This window comes from Grampus griseus (assembly GCF_964374135.1).
Source record: "Grampus griseus genome assembly, chromosome: 6".
Classification (NCBI taxonomy): Eukaryota; Metazoa; Chordata; class Mammalia; order Artiodactyla; family Delphinidae; genus Grampus; species Grampus griseus.
The window spans coordinates 36,403,549-36,416,743 of NC_139000.1; the positions used below are offsets into that span (position 1 = coordinate 36,403,549).

Here is a 13,195-nt window from a genome sequence, read left to right on the forward strand (position 1 = left end):
ACCCTTCAAGATTTATTGTTTAACTCATGAAAAGCTCAAGTCTGTAGGGCCATAATTCAATTACTCCTTGGCTCGCCCTTTGAACATATTTGAAAGGGTTCTTATTTTTATGTCACCTATGTCAACTCTTCCTACTCCATTATTAAATAACAGTAATATTTTTATCCTTATCCTCATTGCCTCTTTCTCCTTATTGTCATTTAAATTATTAAAACTGTTTCTTGAATCATTCTCTTCCTGTGTCTTCAAAATTAACCTCTTTCTCTTGTCCTTAACCAAGTCCCCCACCAGAAAATCATTTATATCTTTGGAGCAGAGAGGAGAGCAAGGTGTGGCGAAACTGATGCAAAGGTCAAAGGTTCAGGCCTTTTTTCTTTTCCCTTTTTTGAAAATGTTATTCATCCCTGGGTTCTTTCCCTAGATATCCTTGGCCTCCAAGGGTCATCAGAGTAATGTCAAAACTGAGAGGTACCGAGGAGAATCAAATGAATTCTATTAACCACCTGACCTGGCTTGACCGAGTGTGCAGCCAAGGGGTGACCATCGCTTGCTTTTCTACCTAAGAAACCCCAAAGCCACACGGTAGTCAGAGGGAGAGGAGGTGATGCTCAGAGGGAGGAGGAGACATCTAAGAATCACCTACATGACTGGTGAGGAATTCCAAGGCAGCTCCCTAGAGTAATTAATCTAGACATCTAGTTAAAGAATGAGTAGAATAGAAAACCTCTGACAGTTGATATCAATTTTTAATCCAACAGAGAGGAAACTAACAATCGAAACAATCAGCCTTTGCTGAAAAACAGTCATTGCAGGAAGATGGTGAAAGCATTAAAGAAAATTCTCAGTGGTTTTCTCAGCAGAATTCAAGAGGGTAGTGAATCAATAAAACAAGAGAAGTCTATAAAAAAAGAAGCTAGGAGAAAAGATAACTGGGAAATAAGAACTTTTTCTTAGGGGAAAGATTCCACTTACTGGATCAAATAAAATTCAGTAGAAAGTATTTAAAAGTAGATGGCACAATTTTTTAAAATGAACTTTAAAATTAAAAATAACTTAAATTCCTCTCCTAGACTTCAGAGAGAAAAACAAAGAGATTTAAGTTATTTGAGAAAAGATGAGAGGCATGGGAGATAGACCAGGGGGATCCATCATGAAAACATGAAGAGAAAACAGAGCAGACAAAAGACAAATAATAACTAAAGAGAAAAAAACACATTTCACTGAATAGAAGTTTTAGATATTTTGTTCATAAAATGTTCATCAATCACCAGATAAGAATTGTAGCAAAAGACACACCTACCTAGGATAAATATTCAAGGATAACTTTTGATGCCTATATATACCAAAATAGTTCTATAGACTTTTACACAGAAGAAAAGCATATTTCCTAAGAAGGAATGAGAATCTGACTGCCATTGGCCAGCTGTTCTGCAGCCCTAAATGTAGACATCAGTGGAACAAGGTTTACTAAGTTGTGAGGGAAATGGGCTGTGAGTCCCGAGTTCTACATACCCCTCATCATTGCACAGATACGAGGGTTAAAAAGACACTTGCTGTCATGTGTAAACACAGAAAGCACATACCCCTGCAATCCCTTCCTGAAAAAAAATTTATTTAGAACATTCTCCCAACAAACAGTTAAAAATAAATAAATGAAAGGATGTGATGGATATGCCATAGAAGAGACAGTGGAGAATGATGAAATGCATAAGACCAATGAAGTTTAGTCAATTCTTATACCAAATTTGCAAAGACAAATCTATGAAGGAATTAGTAGCAATCATGTCGAGGTAAACAGTAACAAGAAAGCAATGATGGAGCTCCAGTTACAATTCTAGATGACTTCATCAAGCTGGGAAATGGAGAAAGAGAAGCAAAGGCCACTGAAGGCTTCATCTTACAAAGGATATGGTGGGAAGGGATTCTTATAAATACAATCCATTGCATTGATACTGAAATGCAACAGAAGTCTTAACATGCTTGTTGAAAATTTACGAGTCAATACCAGTAGACAAGTATTAGAATTCTTTCTTTGAAAGAATCCGAGGATTATGAAAGAACAAAGAAAGTTCATCAAATGAAAAAACTCATTTATTGCACCTAAGTAGATTTAAATCATTGTACAGTAAACAAATAATACACATTACCCAGTGGGTTTTTTTTAGGAATTTCAAGGTTTCTAACATTAGGAACATTAGGAGATCAATTACTGCAACCATTTTGTTAACAGATTAAATAAGAAAAAGTAATCCCATCCACAAATGTTGAGAAGTCATTTGGTAAAATCTAGCATCTATTTCTGACTTTTTAAAGTAGTGGACTTGAATAGAAGAAACCATCCTTCGTGAAGAACAACAGCAAACAGCATACTTGACGGCAGAATACCAACGACATGCCTACGATGCATGTCTGGATTAGGACCTCTGCTCTCGATGTCTGCATCATTCTAGCTAATTAAACCAGATCAGAAAAACAAATAAGGAACAAAATATAGAAAAGAAGAAAACTATTCAGTAAGTAAACAGATGTTGTTTACTGAGGAAAAAAGTTTAATCAAGTGCAAAACTACTACAACTAGTAAGAAAGTACAGTAGGGGGGTTGTATATAATTCACACCAGTCACAACTTTAAAACACCTAGGGAAAATACATAAAGAAGTTTGAGTACATCATATATTTACAATGGTCATGCATTAACAGAAGATATTTTAAAAAGATGTTTCGGGCTTCCCTGGTGGTGCAGTGGTTGAGAGTCCGCCTGCCGATACAGGGGACACGGGTTCATGACCCGGTCCGGGAGGATCCCACATGCCGCGGAGCGGCTGGGCCCGTGAGCCATGGCCGCTGGGCCTGCTCATCCGGAGCCTGTGCTCCATGGCGGGAGAGGCCACAACAGTGAGAGGCCCGCGTACCGCAAAAAAAAAAAAAAAAAAAAAAAAAAAAAAAGATGTTTTCATTTTGGAGGGAGGAAAAGCCCTGAATGTAAACTTCAGGGCAGTCTAGAGTATCCTCCAAGTACCCTCATTCAAAGCCTTTTTCCCCCTTTCTAATAGGTTAGGATGACCCATGCTCCATCCATTTTCCCATCCCTAGAGCAGGTCCATCCTATTTGTTGGGAAAAGGTCCAAGCCCTGGGCTTGGAGGCAAACAGAAAGGCTCACTCATCAAAGGTTCTCAGAAGCAAAGAAAACCAGTCTCTACTCCAGCCCTTGTTTTGAAGATAACCAAAGAGTTTAAACCAGACCACTGACAAATGGAGTCTTTCAGAGCTCTGCGTACGTGCAAATTAATTTCTACCTGATTACTACTGGTGACCATTTCTCTCAATTTAGGATGATCCTTAAAATCTTCAAGAGAGTATAGTATCTAATGAAGGTTATCACAAAATATGACCTAATCAAACATCACAGATGATCACAGACAACGTGTCTAGAACATAATCACCCAAACTGCATTTAAGGAATCAGAGCATTTAAGGAATCAGAGCATTTCAGATGCCGGACGGGGAACGTGTCCCCTGTGGACACGACCAGGTGGGAAAGGACCAGGACCAGGTCCTGGTGGAAGGACCAGGTGGGAAAGCAGGAGCTAACTGCCTCTTCCTCCTCAGCTCCAGCCAACTGCTGCCAGGCAGGAATGCAGAAAGGGGGTGGGGAGGGAATGCAAAGAGCTGCTCCCTTTGCTGCAGGCTCCACATTTATCTCTGGTGTTTGCAGAGTTGAGTGCTTCCCATAATTCTTCAACAGTATAAGTATTATGAGGACCAAACAAAATTTGTTCCTCAACCATTTTTGGCTATGGGTTGCAATTTACGACCTCTGCTAGAAGCACATGTAAATCACAGTATTGTTGGAGTTCCTACGGATGCCGTCACAGAGGTCACTTACATCTTCACTGTGCATCTATTGTTTGGGGAGGAAACTGCCCTCTCACTCTTATCATGTGATTCTAGTGGGGCTGCCAATTGTACTACACCAACGCTTGGCCACAGCAATCAGTCTAAGGGAAAGCATATGACCTAGGTCAAACTAATCAGAACCATTCCCCAGCATATTTCAACTGGAGCAAGAAGAAAGGGGTCCTGTATTAGCTTTCTATGCTGCATAGCAGATCACCACTTAGTAGCTTCAGACAATACACATTTATAATCCTGCCATTTCTGTGAGTTAGGAATTCAAGCAAGTCCTCTGCAAGGCTGCAGTCTAAGGTGTTGGCCAGGGCTCAGTTCTCATCTGGAGACTCAAATAGAAAAATGTGGATTAGGCTGCTGACAGCCCTCTTCCTTAGCACGTGAGAAAGTCTGCTAAAAATGAAGCCAGGAAAAGACAAGTAGAGATAAGAACCATATGAAGAGACAGAGAGTCCTAATGACATGGTGAGTCCCTAATTCCAGCTGTGCCTGAGACTGAATCCACCCTTGAACTTCTCAGTTGTATGAGCATTAAAGTTTGTATTGGGATTATGCTGGTTGGAGTAAGTTTTCTATCTAGAAACTTACAAAGTCCTGACAATTACAAAGCCCAAAGCAAAAGCATCTTTACAAAGTCACCCTCTCTTGCTGACCACTGCATACTCCAACTGCAATCCTATATTTATCTTACATGGTAGATAATTCCCAATTGAGATACAAAAAACTGCAAACTAGTCTTGGTCAAATTCCAGGCTCTTTTTCAAATAAAACAGAAGGAATAAACTCTTTTCAGGCCTGCACTCCCCCTGAATATTGATGCCAAAATGCTAAAATACAAAAAATCAATAAAACAAATATAGTAATATACTTAGAAGATAATACACTGTGAGAAAGTTGCATTCATCCCAAAAAAGCATGGATAGGGTGAACATTAAAATTTTACCACATTAATAAATTAAAGAAGAAAAACCAAATGATCATCTCAATAGATGTAGAAAGTGTTTGATAAAACTCCATGTCCTGGGACTTCCCTGGTGGCTCAGTGGTTAAGAATCCGCCTGCCAATGCAGGGGACACGGGTTCAAGGCCTGGTCCGGGAAGATCCCACATGCCTCAGAGCAACTAAGCCCGTGCACCACAACTACTGAGCCCATGCACCACAACTACTGAAGCCCTCGCGCCTACAGCCCGTGCACCGCAACAAAGAGTAGCCCCTGCTCGCCACTCGCCACAACTAGAGAAAGCCCATGCGCAGCAACCAAGACCTAACACAGCCAAAAATTAATTAATTAAAAAAAATTCAATGTCTTGACAATAACCACTCTACTCCAGCCAGACACCTCAGGAAAAAAAAAAAAACACCCTTACCCCACCAGCAAAGGTTGAGCAGACAGCCTAGACTTCCATTCTTACCAGGCTATGACAAGGCAACCCAACCACTACCCTGTCAATGTGGTATCAGAGGAGGCTGGATAGGGAGGTGAGATGTTTGTATCTGCTGGGCAGTAACAAGTCCCCACCCCAACCCACAGTGTCAGTGGAGACCACATGGGAAGCTCCTTCTCCTTCCCACTTGGGTGGTATCAGAGGGGGCCTAAAGAAGGGTCAGGACTTGTGCCTGTGCTAATGAGGCCACCCCTTCCCACAGTGTCAGTGGAGGTCGTGGGAGTAGTACTAGGCACTCCTGCCTCTGCCAGGCAGAAGGGAATCAGCAGAGCCCTAGTAGGGAGCTGAAATTCCCACTCCCCACCCAGCAGTAAGGAGGATCCCCTCCTCCCAGGAATACAAGGCTGGTTCAATATTCAAAGATCAGTCAATGCATCTACCATATTTACAGGCTAAATAGGAATAAAATCACATGATTATACCAAGTGAAACAGAAGAAGCTTTTGAAAAAACAACACTCATTCATGATAAAAACTTTCAGCACTGAACTGGAAGCCCCAGCCAGGGAGGCAGGACAAGAAAAAAAGACTGCAAGTCTAACGTTTTTGAAGGAAGAAAAAGAAACTGTCATCATTCACAGATATTATTACCTACTATATAGGAAATCTAAAATAATTTAGAGATGTAAGTATTTAAAAGAGAGTTTAGCAAGGTTCCTAGACAAAATCAATGTTAAAAAAAACCCAATTGCATTTCTATATTCCAGCAGCAGATTATGAAATATTTTTAAAGATATCGAGAAATATAAATATAGATATTTATATATTAAGATATAAATACCACCATACAGGGGTAAATCTAGTAAAACAGCTCCAAGACTTTTATGCATACAATTATAAATTATAAAATGTTTTGAATGATATTAAAGAGAGAAATACTTCTCATTCATGGGTAGGAAAATTCAGTATTATAGAGATGTTAATTCTCCCCAAATTGATCTCTATATATTCAGTGTAATCCCAAATTTTAATCCCCAGAATTTAAGAAGCTGGTTCAATAATTTATATGAAAGAACAAAAGACCAAGAACAGGCATGAGGTATTAGAAGTACTGGAGGGGGGAATAAAGGGGTTTACCCTACAAGAAATCAAAACATACAATAAAGCAATATTTATTAGGGCGGTGCAGCATTGACACAGGAATAGACGAACCAATGGAAAAGAGAAGAGATCCCAGAAGCAGATCCATTTATGTTGGGAGACTTGATATACGACAGAGATGGTACTGCAGACTGGTGGAGAAAGGATGGGCTATAAACACAACTAGGACAATTGGGAAGACATATGTGTACCAGGAGAAAAGTATAAAATATTTATAGCAGCATTCAGTTGGGAAGCAACCCAATTATCCATCAAAATAGAACGTATAAATAAGCTGTGCTACGGTCATAGAATGGAATGTAGCAATACAAAGTAATGAATTTATCTACACTTATAAATATGAATGAATCTTGCAAACATAATATTGAATGAAGAAACAAGTCAAAAAGAACACCTACAAGTGATTTGATTTTTAGAGTTCAGAAAGAGGAAAACCTAAACTACATTGTTTAAAGATGCATCCATGGGTGATAAAATTCAAGAAAAGCAAGGAAATGATTATAACAAAAGCAAGGAGTGTGATTATCTCTGGGAGAGGAGAGAGAGAGAGAGGGCTGGGAGTGGGAAGGAATACCCAGGAAGATTTCAAGGTGCTGGCAATGTGGCAATGTTCTACTCCTTAAATTAGGTGGCAATTGCTTTATTATTCTTTAAATTTAAAATATGTGTTTTATATACTTTCATATGCATTTACATATATGTGCTATATTTCACATTTTTTAATTATTTTAAATACCAAAAGTTTTAAATACTGCAATGAGATGTCACTTCTCAACTATCAGTTTGGCAAAGACCAAAAAGTCTCAAGACCAACATATTATGTTGACAGCGTATGAGAAAACAGACATTCTCATATACTGATAAGACCTTGTAAATTTGGCAATATCCATAAAAATTACAAATGTACATAAAACATATATTTTTACCACATGTGCTAAATTATAAATATGCAAGGATGTTTGTTGTAGCACTGATTGTAATAGCATAAGACTGGAAAGGACTGAAAAATGTAAATGTCCTTCAATATCAGACTGGTTAATTAAATGATTATCTATATTTACAATGGAATATATGCAGACATTTAAAAGAATGAAGCAGTACTACATATGTTTTCTTCAAGGTATATATCTCCAAGGTATATGCTAAGTGAGGAAAAGCAAGACAGTATGTATTTGTGCTAACTTTATTTTGGAGACAAATTTAGCACAAATACACAATGTCTTACTATCTTGCCTTTCTTACTTAACAATATGCATAGAACACCACTGAAGAAAAAGCATACAAGAAATTGCTAATATTGTTTGCCTCGAGGGAGAAGAATTGGGTGACTGGAGACAGAGGCTTAATTTTATTATACCTCCTATACCTTATAAATTTTGTTCCAAGTACAAGTAATACCTACTAAATAACAGTGATGATAATCATGATGATGATGATGATGATGGTGATATCAATAATCATAAAGAGAATTAGATGTACTGAGATTGAAATCCCAGCTCTGCTGTTCACAAGATGTGGTCTTTGGTAAATCGCTTAACTTTTTAAAGTCTGTTCCCTCAAATAAAAAAATAGGGCGATAATAAATACAACCTCCCAGGGAAGACTGGAAGTACATACTTAACATACGTGCATTGCTGGATTTTACTGTATTTACATAATGTGTGTAAGTTTGTCACAGTGACGGGCACATGGGGGAGCTCAATGAATGTAGTTAATTCTGCAGTCGCTGCTACTGTTAGATATCTGTCTGCCTCCCCATCTTGGGTGTCTAGGCCTTCACCTTGCGGACAAGGTGCTTGGCCCCTAAAGCGAGCACTGGCTTCTCTGAGACCCTGGGGAAGGCTCAGGAGGAAGCTGGCATCTGCTGTGCCCGCCTCTCCATCTCCAGTTGGCCATATCCCAGTCACTGCCTCTAACTGCAACGGACGGCGGGGATGTGGAGCCCCTGAGTACGCTGGAGTCCCCGGGTATGCTGAGCCCCAGCACCCTGTGCACACTCGACATTCCAAAGTTTAAATTGCTTCTGGGACTAGCAGTGTCCTTGTAGGAGTCCACGGCTACAGCTTCAGGACTCCCTTCACTGCTGGGGAAAATGGACCCTTGGGATTCCTCAGCCTCAGACAAGGATGACAGGTCCTGTACGGGAAGAGTCTGTAACTGAAATACCCAGGGCTCAGCCAACACAGCTGGGAGGACGGACGTGAGAGAAACACCCACCAGAGCCTAAAGTTCCCACAAGGATTCAGGGGGAAAAAGAAGAAAGAGGGTCTCAGAGGTAAAGGAAGTCAGGCAGGGGAGTGTCTGGGTCTTTCCCTGGCATCTAGGGTCTGGTCCTGGGGTGCAGTGAGGAGTTGAGAATTGTGTCTGGGATCAGGAGACTCAGAGAGGCGGCCACAAGCAGGACACAGGTGGGGAGAGCTGGGCTGTGACGGGGACAGAGGTGGTTGGCCATGCCTTCTGCAGAGCATTTCCCAAAGATGTACTTTCCACTCCCCTGCCTCTGCTCTGAGAAACCGTCCCGCAGCTGATGCTGGAGCAGGGAGGAGCAGCTGAGAGGCAGTGCTAGGCAGTCCATCCTGCTCTCCAGGGCTCACCACTTTCCAAGCCCCTGCCCTGCCCTTGCTGCTCCCTCCTCACAGGAACCCAGGGAGGGAGGCCCATAGGATTCCTGTCATCCCCCTCCTGCAGAGATTTCTCAGAAGAATGGTCTTCCTCAGGGTCAGAGGGTCAGCAGACCCAAGCCTGGTCCAACCGGTTTCCAGTCTATGGCTAGTTCTTTCTGTTTTTCTCACTTTCCTTTCATAATTGCTAAGATTTTTTCCCCCTGAATACCAAGTAACTTGTGCCCATTGTATTAATATTAATGGGGTAATACTGAAGAGGTACAAAGAGGAATCCCTCCCCTACTGATTTTGCTATAATTTCCTTCCAGTAACTTTAATCCACACATATCATTTACCTAATTGAGATCATAACAGTGTGTAAAATTTTGTATTCTCCCTTTTCATTTACCATTATAGTGGAATAATATTCTGGTGTAAAAAATCACAAATATAACTTTAATTATATATTAAATATATATATATACATATATATATATATATATATATAAAAGTTATGTTCCATTATATGAAGTGGCATAATTTACTTAGGCATTTCTTTTTTTTTTTTTTTTTTTTTGCAGTACGCGGGCCTCTCACTGTTGTGGCCTCTCCCGTTGCGGAGCACGGGCTCCGGACGCGCAGGCTCAGCGGCCATGGCTCACGGGCCCAGCCGCTCCGCGGCATGTGGGATCTTCCCAGACCGGGGCACAAACCCGTGTCCCCTGCATCGGCAGGCGGACTCTCAACCACTGCGCCACCGGGGAAGCCCTACTTAGGCATTTCTTGATGGACAGTTATTTTGTTTCCTATTTTCACTTGCAAATGTTGCTATGTAAAAGCCTTTACTGTGAGACATTGGCCCTCTACTCTCATTGATTCTGTAGAATTATTTCCCAGAGGTGGAATTGCTAAGGTGATGGGTATGCAGGTTTTTCAGGTTTTTACTTTTTCTAGGCAAACAGCTCCTCAGAAAGGCTGTATGAACATGTAAGGGGCTTTTTGACTACACTGAGCTACCTCCACTCCTCAGCTACCTGCTGGCTCCAGAGACAGGTAGAGGTGGGACCACTAGCCAGGTCAGGTCCTCGGGACAAGCCAAGGAGCCACACCTGCACGTACAGCCCCACAAAGGTGAAAGCTTCCATTCCTCTCCCTGCTCTCCCGGCTGGCCTCCTCTCCCTCCTCTCACTGGGCTGTATGAGTCAGAGCTCTTTCTTTTCTTCCATCCTGAGTCCCCTCCAAAGCCTGACACAGCCCTACTTCATCTCCCCTACACACATACACACACACACACACACACACACACACACACACACACACACACACACACATACACACACACACACACACACACACACACACACACCCCCAAAGGAGTGGGCAGCCACCTTTACCAAAGACTGCTCCCAGCATGGGATAGTCCACAACAGAGTTGGGATGCCCAGGGAAGCACCTGATTCAGCCTTCTCAGGATGCACATGGGGAAACTGAGACCTCAGGAGGAGAAGGGACTTGCTCAAGCCACAGAGAATACCCATGTCATGGGCAGGGGCGGGTCCCACAGCTCCAGTCTCGGTGTGCAAGGTCTTCCTAGCTGTTCAGTTCACTCCGATTGAATCAACTTTTATTCAGCATCTCCCATGTGACAGGCACTAAGATTTCCATGGATGCAGCTCTCACGAAGGTCAAATCCTGTGTATCACTCACGCCCACACCGCATTGTTCATGGGCAGGACTTTCTGTGTGCACAGATTTGTCTGCTGGGAGTGGACACGACGGCTTCTCTAACAGAAGCCACTTTCCTTGGCTTCTGCCAGCACAGCATGTCCTTGTCACTATCAAATTTTGTTTGTGACACTGACCATAATGTTTACTTTTCATTTCCTGGAAGAGCTGGGAGAAACACTGGGAGGAATGTGGGATACGTTGGGGCAGAAGTTCATGGCGGGGCACACAGAGTTGGACCTGCCTCGAGCAAACAGAAACATCCTCATGTGCTGAGGGACTCGGGGGGAGGGTAATAGGCTTGCACAGGAAATACAATGAAACCTGTGATTGCATAATGGGGGAGCGTCTCCTGGATTAGGTCAATGGCTCTCTGCCGGTGCAACTCTGCACACCCCTCTCCTCCCAGAAACATTTAGCAATGTCTGGAGACATTTTTAGCTGTTACAACTCAGGGAGTAGGTGCTACTAGCAACTGGTGGGTGGAGGCCAGGGATGCTACTGCTAAACATCCTACAATGCACAGGACAGCCCCTCACAACAAAGAATTATCCAGCCCCAAATGTCAATAGTGCTGAGGTTGAGAAACACTGGATTCAATTCAGGGCAGGAGCTGAACCGCCTGACAACATATCTGACATAAACTCTTCCACCATGAGTGAAGCAAAGGCATGCTGAACAAAGAGAGGGATCAGAGAATATATAGAGCTGGTATTGGAGAGACAGGAGCTTTCAAAAATCTGTGCACTAAGACATCAAGGCAACTATTTGGTGGAAAGAACTCAGAATTGGAGCCTGCAATCCAACCCCAGAGTGAAAATCATTCAACCCCAATCTGTCATTCAACCCCAGAGAGAAAATCTTCCACTCCTCTGAGCTTTGGTTACTTCATCTATAAACCTTGAATGACAGTATCTTCTTCTTGGGGTGTTTCAAAGAGTGTGGCACAGAGTAGATGCTCCTTAATGTTTACCACTCATCTTCCACCACGCCCCCACTCCTACACACACACCCGCTGCAATTAAGAAGGAGCTAGAGGGCTTCCCTGGTGGCGCAGTGGTTGAGAACCTGCCTGCTAATGCAGGGGACACGGGTTCGAGCCCTGGTCTGGGAGGATCCCACATGCCGCTGAGCAACTAGGCCCGTGAGCCACAACTACTGAGCCTGCGTGTCTGGAGCCTGTGCTCCGCAACAAGAGAGGCCGCGATAGTGAGAGGCCCGCTCACCGCAATGAAGAGTGGCCCCCGCTTGCCACAACTAGAGAAAGCCCTTGCACAGAAACGAAGGCGCAACACGGCAAAAATAATTAATTAATAAACCCCTACCCCCAACATCTTCTTTAAAAAAAAAAAAGGAGCTAGAGAAATATTATCAATGAGGATTCTGAATTTAGAGTCTGAGCTATTGCAACTAAGAGACTAGAAATCCTCTACACAAAGGCATATAGGTCTCCCTATAAGCTAGTTGCTTGTACGGAACCCAAGGATGGGGTCAGAAAGCCAAAATATTACACAAGAATAAAATATAGCATAAAAGGACAAAGGAAAAACATTTCTTAGTTACCTCTGGCTAAGAAGTTCGCCAATATTCCAGGGAGATGAGTTTAGAAATTAATGCTGTACAGCCTACTATCTGGTACGTGTAGTCTATATGGTTATTGATCACTGAGTTAACTGGTTAGTAAGCTGCACAGTTGTCAGCCCAGAGTGTGTGTTCAATCACTCCAATCAATCCTTGTGTTGACTTCATAAAGTTCCTCCCCATATAGGAAGCTCCCCATATATTGCTATCAATCTGTATTAAACTAGGCAGATTCCAATGCTGACAACGTCAAGTTTGTGTCATTTATGGTAGGCAGACTGGAGAAGTCATCCTCCGTGTGGTTGAGTCTTTACCTGGGCTTGTCTCTGTCTGGAAGTGGATTGACATTTTATACAAGTTTTGTAGTCAAAATTTAAAGAGGCTTTAAAATTTACTTGTTCTAAGAATTGGATCAGCTTGGGGATTTTCCTCCCTGAGAATCTAAGAAAACTCAGATTAAATGAAATGTCTATACATTTACATTAAAGAGAAATCATTCATAGGATTTTCCAGCCACTAGTCGTAATGCGGAGGAAAATCTCTCCTTCACTGGGGATCAGGTCCGCTGGGGTCAAATCCTGTCTCTGTCACCAACTTAGAAGGCTCAGACAGGTCACTTCCCTCTCGAGGTCTCAGTTGCTTTTATGGACAATGAGAGGATGTAGCAACTTCGGAAACACCCCTCACACACCTAGACTACTTGAGGCCCTCGCCCAATGCTGGCCCATTGTAAGCTCTGCTCCAACTCTGACCTTCTCTCATGTAAGAGCTGAGGACACCCTGCTGTCTCTTTCAGTTGTTTTTCTCTAACACACATATGCTCTCCTATTA

The 13,195-nt window shown here is 42.4% G+C and overlaps 1 long non-coding RNA gene across 1 annotated transcript in view; it reads right to left on the bottom strand.

Annotated features, from left to right (window-relative positions):
* The window catches only part of LOC309824443, a 51,443-nt gene that overhangs the window by 23,437 nt on the left and 14,811 nt on the right, over window positions 1-13,195 (bottom strand). The window lies entirely within an intron of this gene.